Source organism: Aricia agestis, chromosome Z, assembly GCF_905147365.1.
Source record: "Aricia agestis chromosome Z, ilAriAges1.1, whole genome shotgun sequence".
Lineage (NCBI taxonomy): Eukaryota > Metazoa > Arthropoda > Insecta > Lepidoptera > Lycaenidae > Aricia > Aricia agestis.
Window position 1 is genome coordinate 14427657 of NC_056428.1, and position 16570 is coordinate 14444226.

The 16570-nt window shown below is 34.8% G+C and overlaps 1 protein-coding gene across 1 annotated transcript in view; it reads right to left on the minus strand.

Annotated features, from left to right (window-relative positions):
* Window positions 1-16570, minus strand: part of LOC121738479 (myeloid zinc finger 1) — a 48139-nt gene that overhangs the window by 18789 nt on the left and 12780 nt on the right. The window lies entirely within an intron of this gene.

Consider the following 16570-nt stretch of genomic DNA (forward strand, 5'->3'; position numbering starts at 1 on the left):
GAGAAGAAGCTAGAAATGTTGAGATTAGAGAGGAGTGATAATTTTGCACAGTGAAACGTCGCAATGTAATTCAAATCAAATTGAAATTTAAATCGTTTATTTGCTATAAAAGTGGTGAATACAATAGGTGGTAAAGATCATTTCAGATCAAGAACTAGCACTTTTAGCTATACATAAAATAGCATGCAAATATATAACGGCTGTTGCCCGCGGCTTCGCTAGCGTTAAGATTTAAGAAGTATTATTAAATACAACCTTTCATCCTTTATTTGAACCCCTTGGGGTTGGAATTTATCAAAACCCTTTCTTAGCGGATGCCTACGTCATAACATCTACCTGCATGCCAAATTTCAGCCCGATCCGTCCAGTGGTTTGGGCTGTGCGTTGATAGATCACTATGTCAATCAGTCAGTCAGTCACCTTTGAGTTTTATATATATAGATTATAAATACCTACATCATACGAAATATCTTTTGCGTTAACAATAATCAAATCAAATTTATACATTAAAGTCATTTCTAATAATAATAAGTAATTAAACATGTCAAGAAATGAGAAATATATATAAGTATTCTAAATGTCAAGAAATTAAATAAAATACAAAATGTCAATTAATTTAAAGTAAACTATTATCAATAAAATAATTTAATTGTCAAGAAAATAGTGAGAAATATATATACAGTGTGTAACAAAAATAAGTGATAATACTTTAGGGTGTGTACGTGTTCCTTGTAGAGAGTTCACTGTGAAAGTAGCAGCTCTGAAAGACGATTTTTTTTTTCACTTTTGTATGGGCAAGGGTCCGAGCGTCACATTTTTGTTACACCCTGTATATATTTCTATATGTCAAGAAGTTAACAAAATACAAAATGACAAATAATTATAACAAAACTGTGTTGATCGATTTTTGCCAATATATAAACTCAAAGTTATCTCCTTTCGCTGTGCTAGTCCTAGTAAAAGTTCCGTCTTAGTTCCTTACCTATTTATCATTATTTGACCTTAAATATAATGACAATTAATTTTTTATTGACATTATGAATAATGTTACGATGATCTAATATGATCTCAGTTAAATTATCAATATCACCAATTATATTAAATGGCAAAATTTTGTATTTATGATTGTCAAGTTTCTAATGATTTACAAGAATTGGTCGTTGTTAAGCATTGACTAGCTATTTGACTGAGCTTTGCTCGGTATTCGATAAAACACGAATAAAATGACATTTTCTAAAAATGGTTCGTAGCTAGATCGATTTATCGTCCCCGAAACCCCCTAATACTAAATTTATCGATCTTACGGGACTATAATTGTTCGATAGGCAAAAGACATTGCATGTAGAGGCAAGCTGCAGGCTTGGTCAAATAGGGGGTAATTTTGTTGTTATTAAACCGCAGTTAGAAAAATCGGAGAAGTCCGAGTTGGACTCGCCCATGAAGGGTTCCGCAGCAGCAATAAGGTTTATTTTTATGAAATAAACAGGTTTAATGGTTTAATTTTATATTTCTGTTGATTTAATGAAAGTTAAATTAAGATTTACCATAATTTACGACGTATAAAAAAAAATGCTAGATCTCGTTAAAACCAATTTTCGTTGGTACTTTACAGGTAATGTACATCATATATTTTTTTAGACTGATCATGCCCCCTACTTTAGAAGTTAGAGAGAGGGGGGGGGGGGGAACACATTTTACCACTTTGGAAGAGTCTCTAGCACGGAGAAGATAACTATAGAGTTCTAAGTAAACTCTATGGAAGTAGATGGTAAGTTAATTTCTGCGTATTGTGTATCCAGGATATTATTTCCTATTCTAGGTAAGATAGATTTTAGCCTATATTACATTAATAAGTGATTAACATATACACTTAAATATATTATAATCAGTGTAAGATTAATTATAGATGAATCACTTTGGAATCCTTTTATAATATTTCTGATGATATTAATATTTGTGCATCCGATTTTGTCATGTACAAAAATAGCTGATCCGACATCCTGGCAGGATAAAAGTCGTCTTCGAAATTCAAATATAATTGATTCGACTTTTAAAAATAGAACTTAGTGAGTTACTTTCGATTTTTAAACATGTCTATATTTTTTTAAATTACTAAATAATATCTACAACCTTTTTCGAACAGGAGTTAAATATTAAAAATACAATATTATATCATTTCCAAGGGCAAAATTCCAAATTTACTCGATAATCCGAATTTCATCTGAATATGTTCAGTGGTTTAAGCGAAAAGTAAACGACAACCACACATGTGTTTTCGATATGATTGTTTAACGACGTATGACAAAGTAAAATAAAATTACCAGCCTTCCTCTCACACTTGGCCTACATTGCAAAGAAAAAAGACTTAAGACACGAGTGTTAGTTATCATGCATAAAGCATCGTTGAGACGAAAATAAAGGCGGGAGACCAGAGACAAGAGAGTCTTGTCTCTGGTCTATTTTTAACAGATTATGCATGAGCTGACGAGGCGTGCTGAAGGAGCGGACTTCAGTGCACTTCAGTAATCTCAACCAATTAGTCCATGGGTTTTTATAGTGATTGCAATGTGTCATTTAACAATACGTGCACTTTTAATCTTAAATTTTTGGTTGATGGTAGGCTAGTAGCCAAAGTTAAGAATCTCTGAAAAGTTTAAAAAAATGTGGTGTTAAGTACAAAAACAATCTGATTGGATTGGATTTGGCTACAAAAATTTCATTATTTAAAATTACTTTTTGCTAATATTAGTGGCTAAAAGTTAAAAAGCTTTTGAAAGAATATAAGAATGAAAAACAAAGTTTTCTTTGTAGTGTGAAGTAGACAGAAGATTATTTAAATCTTAGGTAACATAAATTAAATATACACTTCAATAGAACAAGGTACATTTCCATATCACACGAAATAAATCGCCGAAAAAGGAAAAAACTAAACATACATAAACACTAAACAGTTAATTCTACAAACTGCATTGCAGGGTAAACTTTGGCAAACTTTGAAGCGGTAGTTCCATTGCATGTCCTACAGACAATAAATTAAAAAGTAAAAGTAATAAATATGGCGATGGCTGGATCAACTGGCGCGCACGCGATTTCGGCAAACTTCAATTATCTACTCAAACAGCGCTTAATTGTTATTGTCTTCGCTAAGAACTTTATACTTTAGTTCTAAAATAAAGTTAACGAGGCCTAGTAACAGTCAATCGTGTATTACTACCGTGTTTAGATGTGCTTTTAAAATATTTTTTTAAACAGGAGCTTTTAAAATATTTTTAAATTTTAAATGAATACCATTTTGCTAATACCTCGATCGCGGGAATGGCAGAAACAATAGATTTTCAATTGTTAAACGGCACCCGGGTGCCGCTTGGGAGTTGGGGATTGATGGCTTAAAGCGTAGGTTAAAGCAATAATAGAATGATTAAGTTTTACTTTAAGTTTAAACTTGTTAGCACATATAAAATTTAAACGTTACTAATACCTATTATAATAATAATAATAATAAATCATTTTATTCATCTCCACAAATTACAAGGATATATAAAGGTACTTAAAAACTAGTTGTTTACACATATTTATTAAGTTGTAACTTGTGGGAGATCTGGAGTCTAAACTAGGCCAAGCCTGTAATATAGAATTATAATTGAAGAGATAATAATTTGGTTTAAATAGCGCTCCGAAACTACTGGGTCGATTTTAATTTTCAAGGATATTATCACACTAAAATGCACAGTTCCCTATCCCCTTCAACACTTACGTACTAAGTTACGAGCAACATCAGCTTTAAAATATTATATTAACTTCGCCATTAAACCAGACTGCATTTTAAACATGATGGATCGCCCAAGATTTTCGAGATGAAGGGAACAATATTAATATTTTTACAAGTAGTCTCGAAGACGTCTGGTCTTGTGCATGGTGTTAAAATTTTAAGAAAAAACTCTAAGACGTCTGGCGGGGTGAATGACCGCTGAAAGTGACGTCACTTCCGGTGTGAAATTCTTCACACTTTAGAATTGACCCGACTCGGGAGTTGGGGGAGCAGATAAAATCTTTTTATACATAGATTCAGCAAGATGCAAGATTTAAGATATTTTTGAGCGTTTTGTGAGTGAAGACGAGGTTTTATGTGTTGTGTTGTATGGTTTTTAAGTTAACCACCTTTTTTAAAATCATGCTACTAAAATATTATAATGGTTCGTAAAACTATAAAATAAACTATTTTTTTTTATTAATGTATACTGTTATCTGTGCGTGGTGGCCACTTTGCGATCGATTGTCGCTCGATCGATTTATATTTGCTAACGCTTTGCTTTTGCAAGATACATGATAAAACGGCAGTTCGCGTTTCTAAGTAAGGGTTTATTGTATAATGATCTTTCTAAAGGAGCTCATTTACGATAAATCGAAACGATCGATCGCAAACAAATTATGGTACACGTAATATGTATATGTTATGTGTAAAGGTACGACATTACACAACTCATACAAAATATGATATAGACAGCTAAAGGCTATAATGTGAAGTGCGTTCTGAATTAATGTACCTTTAACATAGCCTTTTTGGGGTAAACATAAGGGCTATTCTCGCAAACTCCGAGGTGAATAACTCTGAACAGCCTATTTGCAGAGTACCATTACGTCCGGCCATTTTTCAATTATGCCAAATGTGTCTGTTTATCACTATGTATAGAGCAGGGGGGCAACCACCCTTTGGGGATGAAGTGTCAACAGGATTTTTTGTAAAAGGAATAAATATTATGCACGGCCATGGAAGTGTGTGCCGCGGAATAAAGATCGAAAACGAATACAGTATTGAAAGGTAAATATCGTCTTTGTTGTATTTTAAATGTCGGTAACAAGTAGGCATACCTTATACAGTAACAGCACGTGCATAGGTGTTTTGAAAGTCTCTTTTTGAACCAAAACATAAAACTATGTATATCCAGCGGATCTGTAACTTTTGTGGTGGCGGAACCCTTTTAAGAAGTGACATTTTTGATGGACCAAAAAAAATAATGTTTTGTCTTTGCATGAATTGTCTCCATGCTGGTGTCTGATGACATTAATTCTTAAAACTATTTATTTATGTACTAGATGGCGCCCGCAACTCTGTTGCGCCAAAATTCGTTTATCGAGCGGTAACCGTACATTTTTCCGGGATAAAAAGTATCATATGCCCTTTCCCGGGTCTTAAAGTATCTCCATGCCAAATTTCAGCAAAATCGGTTCAGCGGTTTGAGCGTGAAGAGGTAACAGACAGACAGACGGACAGACAGACTGACACACTTTCGCATTTAGTATGGAAAGTAGATATTAGTATGGATATGGATTGGTCGCAAAACCCCTTCAAAGCTTTTGAGGAGCCCCAGGGCTCCGCAGAGCAGACGTTGATCTACAGCTGGACAAGACTTTAAACTAACGTGGCGAAAATAGGAACTAATGCTGCTGTCATACAAAAACGTCATTTTTGACAGTTCTCCTTTACCAGCAGCGCGCCCGCCACGTTCAAAGCCTTGTCGAGCTCTATTTTTGTTCATACGGGAAACTTTTCAATGTATTTTACCAGAATTAAAAAATATCAATATACGTGGAAGAGCCATGCTTCGGCACGAATGGGCCGGCTCGACCGAAGAAATACCACGTTCTCACAGAAAACCGGCGTGAAACAGCGCTTGCGCTGTGTTTCGCCGAGTGAGTGAGTTTACCGGAGGCCCAATCCCCTACCCTCCTCTATTCCCTTTCCCTCCCATCCCTATCCTCCCCTATTACCCTATTCCCTCTTAAAAGGCCGGCAACGCACCTGCAGCTCTTCTGATCCTGCGAGTGTCTATGGGCGACGGAAGTTGCTTTCCATCAGGTGACCCGTTTGCTCGTTTGCCCCCTTATTTAAAAAAAAACACTTTACTTATCGAAATCGATTCAACGGTTTAAGTGTTTAGAGATGGCATACAAACCGACAGGCTGACTATCGTATGGTAAAACCTCGAGGTTTTGAAGTAGGTAACTATAAAGTAGTAAACGAGCTGACGATGATTAGCATAAAACAAGAAACACTTTCCAGTACGTCAGATTTAAAACATAAAAGTCAAGTCAAAATCGATTCTCCCGTTTTGGAGCTGAAAACATACATCCTGTTCAAACATAAAACCGCCTCTTTTTGGTTTTATCTTACAAAATCTGTAAATGAATAAATAATTAACTGTCAATATAAAGTCATATTCACATAACATAAAAGAAAGTGATTCTAAACAATTATAATATCATTACCTTAATGTAAACAGTCTTCTGGAAAAGTGTGGAAAAACAAAGGAAGTCGGCTTCCGTGAAACGTTTTCCGCACTTTCTATCTCAGATTAACGCCATCTTACGAGATTACGCCAAACTAGAAAAAGAACTAATTTAGCAAGCTATAAACTAAGTGATTATACTTTAGGGCGTATATGGGTCCCCTATATAGAGTTTTCTGTAAAAGTAGCATCGCTGAAAGAGTAACTTTTTTTCACCTTTGTATGGAAAAAATAATGACGCGGGGGCGCTTGCCCACACAAATCACAAAAAAATAATTATCTCGTACAGCGCTGCCCCTTTCACAGTGAACTCTTTATAAGGAACACGTACACATCCTAAAGTATTATCTCTTAGATTTGTTACACTTTGTGATAGGTTAAAATTGTTAGGGGTGTCGTCGAGACGGAAATCTTTCAGCGCGGTGACCTGTGGAACTGCCGCCATCTAAAGTGACATATGTTTTTATTGACACATGACAGTGTCATCCAAGTGCGACGAGATCCTTTTGAAATTCGGTTCATATGTGATTATGATATGGTGTCACGTTTATAATATTTTACAGTCATCAGTCATCTACGTCAATGTGTTACCTCAAATTTCAAAATGGCCCCCAACAACTCTAACGTTTCAGTGACCACCTCTTTTGTTTAGACAACCCTCAAGACAACCTGTGTCTATTAAGGTGACGCCGCGTTAAAGTAAAAAATCGTTTTGGATAATTATGTTTTAGATCGCTTGTTTTCTATGGATTGTTGAGAAAAATCGATGTCGCTGCAGCCAAATTATCAAGTCGCTGCAGCTAAATTATCAATATGTATGTATGTATTTATGTATGTACGTATGTATCTATGTATGTATGTAATTATGTATGTATGTATGTGTGTATGTAGATTGTAGTATGGCTGATACTGATAGTTGGCTTTATTAAGTACTTGTGTTGCAATTTTTCCAAACATTCGCAACGTAAATTCAAACATGGATGCTTTTGCCAGATTAAAAAAAGTCAAATATTCGCGGAATTTCGGCCGCCATGTACAAACAGGGTGTTTAATTTGTGGGGTATCGGATATACAGAGTGTGCAACAAAATTACGCCCAAAAGAATATTTCATTTCCTGTTGGGCGTGTATCATGTTTTTTTAGTTGCATATTTTTATTCATATGATTTTTTTAAATCGTAAAAGTATTACCTGTATAAATAAAAATAACTGTTTGAGTATTATGTTATCGAAGTGAAACTTTTTACAGAAAATCGTCACGTTTTTTGTTTGCGCACCATCTTTGTATTTTATTGTCACTTGTGTTTTATGTTAATTATATAATAATTAAAGTCATCGTAAAAATACATTTCTTTATTATAATTTAATCTCTGGTGCTCACCAACATCTAGTATATAACAAATACTGGATCTTGATAAAGACTACTGAAATAGTCCTAGTAATCTACTGTAATTATGTTGGTGTGCAAACATTTTTTTTTCATAGAAAACATGTTCGAACAACGAATGCAAAATATTCCGCCTATGTAATATGTACTATGCGTACACGATGGAATATTATTACATAAAATATTATGTATATAAACAAACGTTGAAGGAAATTGGTTTTTGCATATTGGATAGGGTTGGCTGATAAAAAAGCTTTAACATCAGAATGTAATTTTTATATCGTGATACATTCTGTATATTCATATCCTCCTAATAAAGGCGATAGTTTTGATGTATGTATGGATGTTTGTTACTATTTCCATGAACTACTGAATGGATTTTAATGACACTTTACAATAATATAGCTTATACATCAGAATAACGCAAGAGCTATAATTTTAACCGACTTTCAAAATGAAGGAGGTATTATGTTCGATATTTAATCTTTGATTACTCCGCCGTTTGTGAACCGATTTTCAAAATTTTTCTTTTGGTGTCACTGTTATATTGTGTTAAATTGTGTTATCATCCCAATTTGGTACCATATTCATAAAAGTGGTGACCTGATGAAGGGATCAATAAGTAATCGAGGGAACTCCTCAAAATGTATATTGAAACATGCGGTTTCGTGAGCAGTGTTTTAAGTATATGCTACCAACAAGTAAGTGAGATTTTGCACCAAGGTGCTGAGAGAACTCCTGACTCTTTATAGACACAAGTTTGGGAGTTTCAATGTTGTTTTAACAATGGAAAGCATATGCTACTATGCAAATTACATTCACCATCATCATCAATACCAAAAACCATTGTAGAACCATGTATCGTCCCGTTTTTACCATATTATTGGTACTTTTCATAGTCCTTTATTAGATATCACTTAAACCGCGGGTACACGGGGCATCGCTAGTGTATTTATAAGTACTATGTTAAGAATTAACTACTAGTAATGGCATTTGGTTGAGTGTTCCACTCTTAATTAAGTTTAAGTTAAGGTTAAAGTTCAAAATTATAAAAATGGACACTTTATTTTCAGTTTAAAGTGCTTATGGCTGGTTTACACATATTAAGTAGATAAGTAGTAACTAAATTCTAATTGTCATCTAGTTTAGTACTTAATACATTTTAAGCTACTTAAGCTACTTTTTGTGTTTACATGCAATTAACAACTTAAGATTACTTACGTTAAAATTTAGTTACCTAATTATCAACTTAATACGTGTAAACCAGCCATTACGCGTAAATCGTGATTAAACATTTTCGAAATTAGAATTATATGGTAAGTATCGCGTAATTCCAATTACTTACCAATTCGAACGCGGAATGTCACAGCGCGCACTTAAATTCGAAATTTAAAAATTCCAATTTTTTAAATCGGAATTGTCGATGGGCAGCGCGCACGTTAATTCCATCGATCATTACTCCCGCTGCAATCCGCCAATCGCGAAAAATAAAAACACAGCCCCCACTGGTGGCCACCCGTCTGTCCAGGGGGTTTTGGGCGTTTTGGGGGTATTTTTTCGAGCACCCCCTGTCGATACTCGCCATTATATGGAACTGCAGTATGACATATGTACGAGCGTGTATGCCTGAATTTTTAAAGTGTAAATTTAAATTGGTTCATTACGTAGCTTCATTTTTAATTTAAACTCTTTGTGAATAAAGTGCATATTACGTGCCAGTATATACTTTTAATATTGATGTTGCTATAAAAAAGTCGTTTATTTTAATACGTAACATATTGACATCACACTTATATTAAAGGAGATAAAGTTTGTGTTAATGTGTTCGTGTTACCTCTCGCTCAAACTTACTTTACGAAACGAAATTTGGTATCATAGTTTGGTATCTTGTTAAACAAATAACCTACTTTTTAACCTGAGAAAATACTGTAGCTTCATAGGATACTAGGGGTAAAAGCAATAATATAACATAATCGTAAATCGTGCTCGTTTATTGTGTAACTCAAGGACGATACATTTCCAAGTTCAAATACGTTAAGTACTTTACTACCGTGGAATTCCAAGTTTTTATTCGTTTAAAAAGTACAACGATGAAATAAAAAGATTTGAGTCAGTTGACATGAACCATCTAAGTAACGTAAAAACAGTTGAAGAGAGATTAATTATTTTTACTAACTAAAAACTATTTTGTAAAGGTGTGTGTTAAATTTTACTTATCATTAAAGTGCAGTTCCTAAGTTAAGTTTTAATTTTTTTAACGATTAATTAAATTAAATTTAATGAATTTAATGAATAGTTTATCAAAAAATATGGAGTTTATCTCAAAGTCATCATCAAATTAAAGTTAAGTAAGTAATTATTACATTTCGCTGAGTTTGGCCGTTACGACGCAAGTTTTATGCTATTACTAGACGACGCCCGCAACTCCGTTGCGCCAAAATTCGTCTATCGCGTGGGAACCGTACATTTTTCTGGGATAAAATTATCCTATACCCTTTTCCGGGATTCAAAGTATCTCCACACTAAATTTTAGCAAAATGGGTTCAGTGGTTTGGGCGTGAAGAGATGACAGAGAGACAGACAGACACACTTTCGCATTTATAATATTAGTATGGATTTCGGAAAAGCAGTTTCCTAAGACATTATTACATCTACACAGTTTCAGTATCACATTACAATATGTAATAATTGTAGTAATTACAATAATTACGTTACAATTATCGTAACCGCTCTACGAGCTACGAGCTACGCCTCGTAGCACCTCTACGACGCTCTACGAGGCCGCTACCAAATTACAACAAAACTAGTTTTACTCCTGTCTTCTGTTTTTTATTACGTTGTGTACATCCTTTTTATTGCGTTAAGATGTATTATGTCCTCTAGGGTGTATTTAGTCGCGTAGTAGGTATTACATGTAATGTTGTAGGTCCTAGATTTTTGATAAGGTAGAGGAGTCGATTTGTATAAAAGTTGCCTACTACTATTTAAAATATATAAGCGTATGTCTATCTGCCGTGTATGTTATGTAACGTCGATGTTCACATGATACTCATTAATATTTATCCGTATAAATTCCATGACGCCCCCACGTTGTGTGTGCTCAATGTCTGTGTGTGCAGCGCGAGCTCCGGCTCAGGCCGGGCCTGTGCAAGCTCCGTGCAAAAATGTGCATTATACATAAACATCCTGACCTCCCCCGCTCCCCTCGGCCCTTGGAAATGCAGGCGAACGCGAGGGCCCCGCTTTTATACCGTCAGTCCCTCATGTGTCATTTACTACCGAATAACGATTTATCTGCTTGATTGTCTCGTTCCAAATTTGAATGGTATGTTTTTAATTTTCGTATTATGCCAGCATTTTATGCGCGGCTTTTGAATTTAAAATTTTGACAAAACAAAACCACCCGGCCGGCTAAAAGGCGAAAAACTTTTTTATTAGTACACATATTTTTTTAATTTCTTTTCATGAGGTATTACACTACGCTAGGAAAGTCAATTAAGAAACGTATTTTTAAGCTCCGCATTCAATTTTAAAACCGTCCTTTCAAAGCGCCTTCTGCTTTACTCAGCAAAGTATAGAATTTAACGAAGGCGTAATTATAATGCTCAAAAGAATCTCCTTTTTTATACAGCATTTTAATGAAACGCCGTTTTTCCAGTCCGAATGAATGGAACACATATTCAGAAATATAATTAATGGAACTCTAATTGTCTTTGCTTTTAAGCGTCTGAAAATATTTAGTCCTGTTTTATCTCCATTGAACGTTATAAAAGTACGATTGTTGTGAATAAAAACAATCGAATGCTTTCACAGTATTAAAAATGTCTATTATTTAAATAGGAGTTACTACATATTTATGAAATATAAATCTTTAATAGTAGAAACCGTTTAAAATAAATACACTTTTCAGTGCATAAACCGCTGAAACGGTGTTCAAAGTTCAGAAAGTTAAGTATGGAGGGATTAAAAATAGAAGAAAGTATGTTAGGAGGTAAGAAGGAGGCCCGAGCACGATCGCAACAAAACGATACGGAGGTCGGCTGAGGTTTTTTATTTTTTTTTCTTATCCACCCAATGACAACGGAAAATGATCGCGGATTTTATCTTGTGTCGGTTTTGTTCTAAAATCAAATGTGGTTTGACATTGTCAATTTTTTTTATGATGGATGAAAAGGTAAAATGGTTTGCGTGTGTAGATTTTGTTAAGTATACAATACAAGCAGTAATTTTACTAGCTGACATCAAATTTGTGTTTGTATCATGTTTCAGCAGCAATATATTATGTTTATAATAATAATAAGTATAGTAAATGATGATGTAAAGTGACATAAAGTTCTTTAAAATTACTTTTTTTCTAGCATTTCTTAGACAAGGAAAGCTAAGCACAACAATTCCTTTCAAAGTGTAAATTACATGCTACTATGTAATAAACAATAATTAATGTGTTAATAATTACAGTATATTTTACGTAATATGGACAATTTAACTACCATTTTGCCACATGATTACCCGACCAGTAACAGTGAAAGGTGCTATCTAAGTGAAAGCTCATCTTTTTGTAAAGATTATCGACTAATTTATCTCGGTTCATCTCGAAAAAAAGAAAAAGTCAGACGATTTCTTGTGGTCTTTTCCACAAAATTAGGTCTCAGATTTGTACAGTTAGAGATTGGTCTTTGGTTTACTTTTTGCTCGTCGCTTACTTGAACTATAAAAGTTTATTTCTATACTCTATACTCTTTGAATAGTTTGTTTATTTTATTGTTTTACGTTAGTTAAGTTATTTTATTTTCATTAATAGCAATTCCATGTTTCAACGATTGGCGCACTAAAGTGAAGTACGCAAATCTACCTGTAATGGGCGTTTTATGAGTCGTTAAGCTCCGCGGCCAGTATTATATCATTCGAATTTATCGTTGCGAATATCTTCCTGTTTACTGCACAATACCTATATCGTATTGACTCATGATCGGGCATAGTCCTAAAAGAACACACACTACCGCGCCGGGGGGGCCACCCCGCCCGATTCGGCGTTTTTATATTTTTGCACATTCAAAAAAAGAACGCCAGACAAAGATGGACCGATGACGAGATGTACGCCAACAATGCGGCGCGAGGGAGACGGAACCACTTCTGTCGCGGCCCGCTCCGAATAAAAATGTGCAAACCTTTTTTAAATGTGATGCTTTTTACGTTAGTCTGCGTTCGCAATTAGTGATGCGCGGTCGTATTGAGAATTAGAGATATGCAAATACGTTGTCCTTTGTTTTATGGTTCCGCGGAAGCGCGACCAAGGTCGAGTCTCACTTAATCTTTTTTTCTAGAGCCGCGTCCGGCGAAAATCTGGTCTCTTACAATCCATTAAAAAGTTATTGTATTTTTTTATTACGACCGACTCGAAATGCAGCTCGTGATTAAAGTCTTTTGGCCTTTTAGTGTAATGAAAGTATTGTTACTTATTTCTAGCGAAACAAAGGCTGACTACTTTTGTACCATCACAAAAGCCCCGAAAGGAGTCGAGATTGACCTTAATTTTGAAGATTTATAAAGAAGTAGTATAAAATATTACGAAAAAGAACTGATTTATATAAAACCGAGTGCTACCGCACAACAAAATCAAAACGAACATAAAGCATAAATACATCACTATGAAATGCAACTTTTTTTTTCGAACAATACATCACTATATCCCCCAGGTGCATACAGCGTTAGCGAAACAAATTTTAATGGCAAAAGAAAAAAGCCTGTCAGTGCAGCAGTATGTGTGACGCACACAGCTGCACGGTTTACGCGCGGAAAAAAGTGCTGCGTTATTGATTTTCCCGCGCTCGACGGAGGGGGGAGGGGGAACGCCCGCGGCCTGAAAAACTGTCTGCTGAAAAAACCGACACGAAAAAGCACACCCCTCCCTTTTTAATTGGTAACGTAGTGTCAATAGAGCTAATCCGGAGCGTAATGGCCCTCTTTGTCTCGACTTTCGGCTTAATGAAGATATGTTTTTTATTAATAATCATTAATCCTAACGAGACATAGTTCGCTCGAGGGATTAAAGGATACGGTCGAGTCTTTTGAAAGAGATTTGATGAATAAAAGTAAATATGGCGGTAATTAGTGAGTTGAATAGTGTATGCGGGGCCTAACGATTGCCTCAGTGGAGGTGTATTCACTTTGTCTTTAAATACTGTTTGATCTTTGGATTTGAAATTAAATTAATGACGGGAGAAATAGGCTTACAGGTTTAATTGGTATTAATTGTTTGCTTCTGTATGCATGGTCTAAATATCGCTTAAATGATTATGAGAGAGTCTTTATTTTGAAACACTCCCAACGCAAAGTGATAATAGTTATGTTAAGGTCAGGAATCTGCAGCTACAATTTAAAATTAGTATTTTTTTCCTTAATAATAGAGGTAATAATAAGTATTTAGTCGTCAATATGATTAAACTTTAAAGTTACCAATAATACCTACGCTACAATTATCCAATGTCATTAAAAGCTTTAACAATACTAGAGATCGCCCAATGGTCGAAATTCGACCTTAGTTTCAACGACTTTAGGATTAGGGATAAGGACTACTACCTATATTACTTTTTTTACGTCTGTGATATTGACTTTATCATATTTTTTTCAACTCTTGTCTCTGGGACTCAGCTGATCTCGGACTGGCCGTGTAAGCATTGTCATTTGTCTAATAGTATCTAAGATTCAATAAAAAAACTATAATCCATTTTCAATTTGTCACCTTGTTGTCAACAGACTTCAACCATAAATAAAAGAGTATAATTCGTATGTATAGGCTTGTCACTCAAAAATCTGTCATTTTTCCTGGTTTGTGTTGTAGTGTGTGTAATGTTTTATTTGTTAAAAAAATGTATGATAAAAGCATAATTTCAAAATAATATTAGCTCGGTGCACTCCTTCACCATATAAACTATAACTGTGCAAAATTTAATTCACCTACGTTTCCCCATTTTTCTTCAAAAGGGATACAAAGTTTTTGGCTCACGTCTAAATATATAGATAAATAAAGCGTTAACATAAAACCAACAAATCAGCGCAATAAAACAACGGTTAGTTTCCGGTCAATGAAAACGGATGATTAAAACAGCAACTATATGTAAGAACCATGACCTGGCTAATAGTAACAAGTGGCTCAATTGACTCCGGACGTGACGTCACGCGCACTTCCGCTCCTAATTACGCACCCGCCACTGAACTTGGGCCATGAAAGAGGCATTTATTAAAATAAATTACGATAAACAAGACGCTCGATTGATCGTTATAATTTGTATGTCGCGTTACAAGCTGATTCGTAATTGAAATGTGGACATAATAAACAAGCTAAAAGCCGAGTTTTGCGAGGGCTCGCGTCGTTTTTCTTCGTGGTAATAATCTTTAAGGCAGCTTCTTTTATATTTTATAAGTAACCCAACATTGACTGACCGATTATAACACATCTACATATAAATAACAATTACTTTGTTAAATCACAAATCAGTAGGCGTGATGGTTTTTCCGTAAAGCGTAAGTACCACAAAATATGTGCTCAGGTTGTGGGATACTACTACTCGCTTCGCTCACCCTGATTAACCTCCTTACATAAAAAAATTACACTACTAGATGACGCCCGCAACTCCGATGCGCCAAAATTCGTTAATCGCACATGAACCGAACATTTTTCCGGGATAAAAACTATCGTACGCACTGTGTCCTTATCCAAAACTCTATGTATCTCCAAACTAAATTTCATAAAACTCGGTTTAGCAGTTTAGACGTCAGGCAATAAACGGACAGACACTTTCTCATTTGTAATATTAGGAATGGATTTGATAATGTTACATTCCTTGTAACATTTTAAAATTCTTTTCTCATCTCCACTTGATATTGCTTACTATCTTTTTTGCTGTAGGCCAGTAAAAATAGATTGACCTTAGGTTAGCTTGAAGTATGAGAAAAAATCTAACTCCTTTGTACTGCAGAAATGTAATTTTATACATAGTGTTACAAAACTGAGTGATAATAGTTTAGGGTGAGTATTGTGTTCATTGTAGAGAGTTAACTGTGAAAGTAGCAGCGCTGAAAGACCAATATTTTTTTGCCATTCGTCGGCAAGCGCCCCAGCGTCACGAGTTTTCCCATACAAAGAAAAAACCTGCTCCTTCAGCGCTGCCACTTTTACAGTGAACTCGGGATTCATACACACCCTAAAGTATTATCACTTAGTTTTGACTTTTGTTACACCTTTAGTGTAATGTCAAGACAATGTTATTCACGACCTTTCAGCTGTTTTTGACATAACGTTTGTGCAAATCTATGAATTGATTGTCTATAATAATATAATTAAACTAGCTGTTGCCCGCGACTTCGTCCGCGTTAGCATCATAGATCACATCCCAAGTATTATTTATTGTACAAAAATATTCAATGTGCAGAATTGACTTTCCTACGATTTTATTATATATAGATGTTCCGCGCGGCTTTGCTTGCGTAATTTAGGAATTTCACGCAACCGTACATTTTTCTTCAAAAAATAGCCTTTGTTCCTTCACGTGATCTATTCTTCATGTTTACCAAATAACATAAAAATTGCTCCAGTAGTTCTTAAAATAATAAGCAATTTCAAATAATTTTTCTACGTTTTTTCCACATTTTCCTCTATTTATTTGCTCCTATTAGTCTTAGCGTGATAAAATATAGCCTATAGCCTTTTTCGATAAATAGGCTATCTAACACTGAAATAATTTTTCAAATCGGTCCAGTAGTTCCTGAGATTAGCGCGTTCAAATAAGCTCTTTTATATAATTTTCCACGTTTTTTCCACTTTGTCCTCTATTTCTTAGCTCCTATTAGTTTTAGCGAGATAAAATATAGCCTATAGCTTTCCTCGATAAATGGGC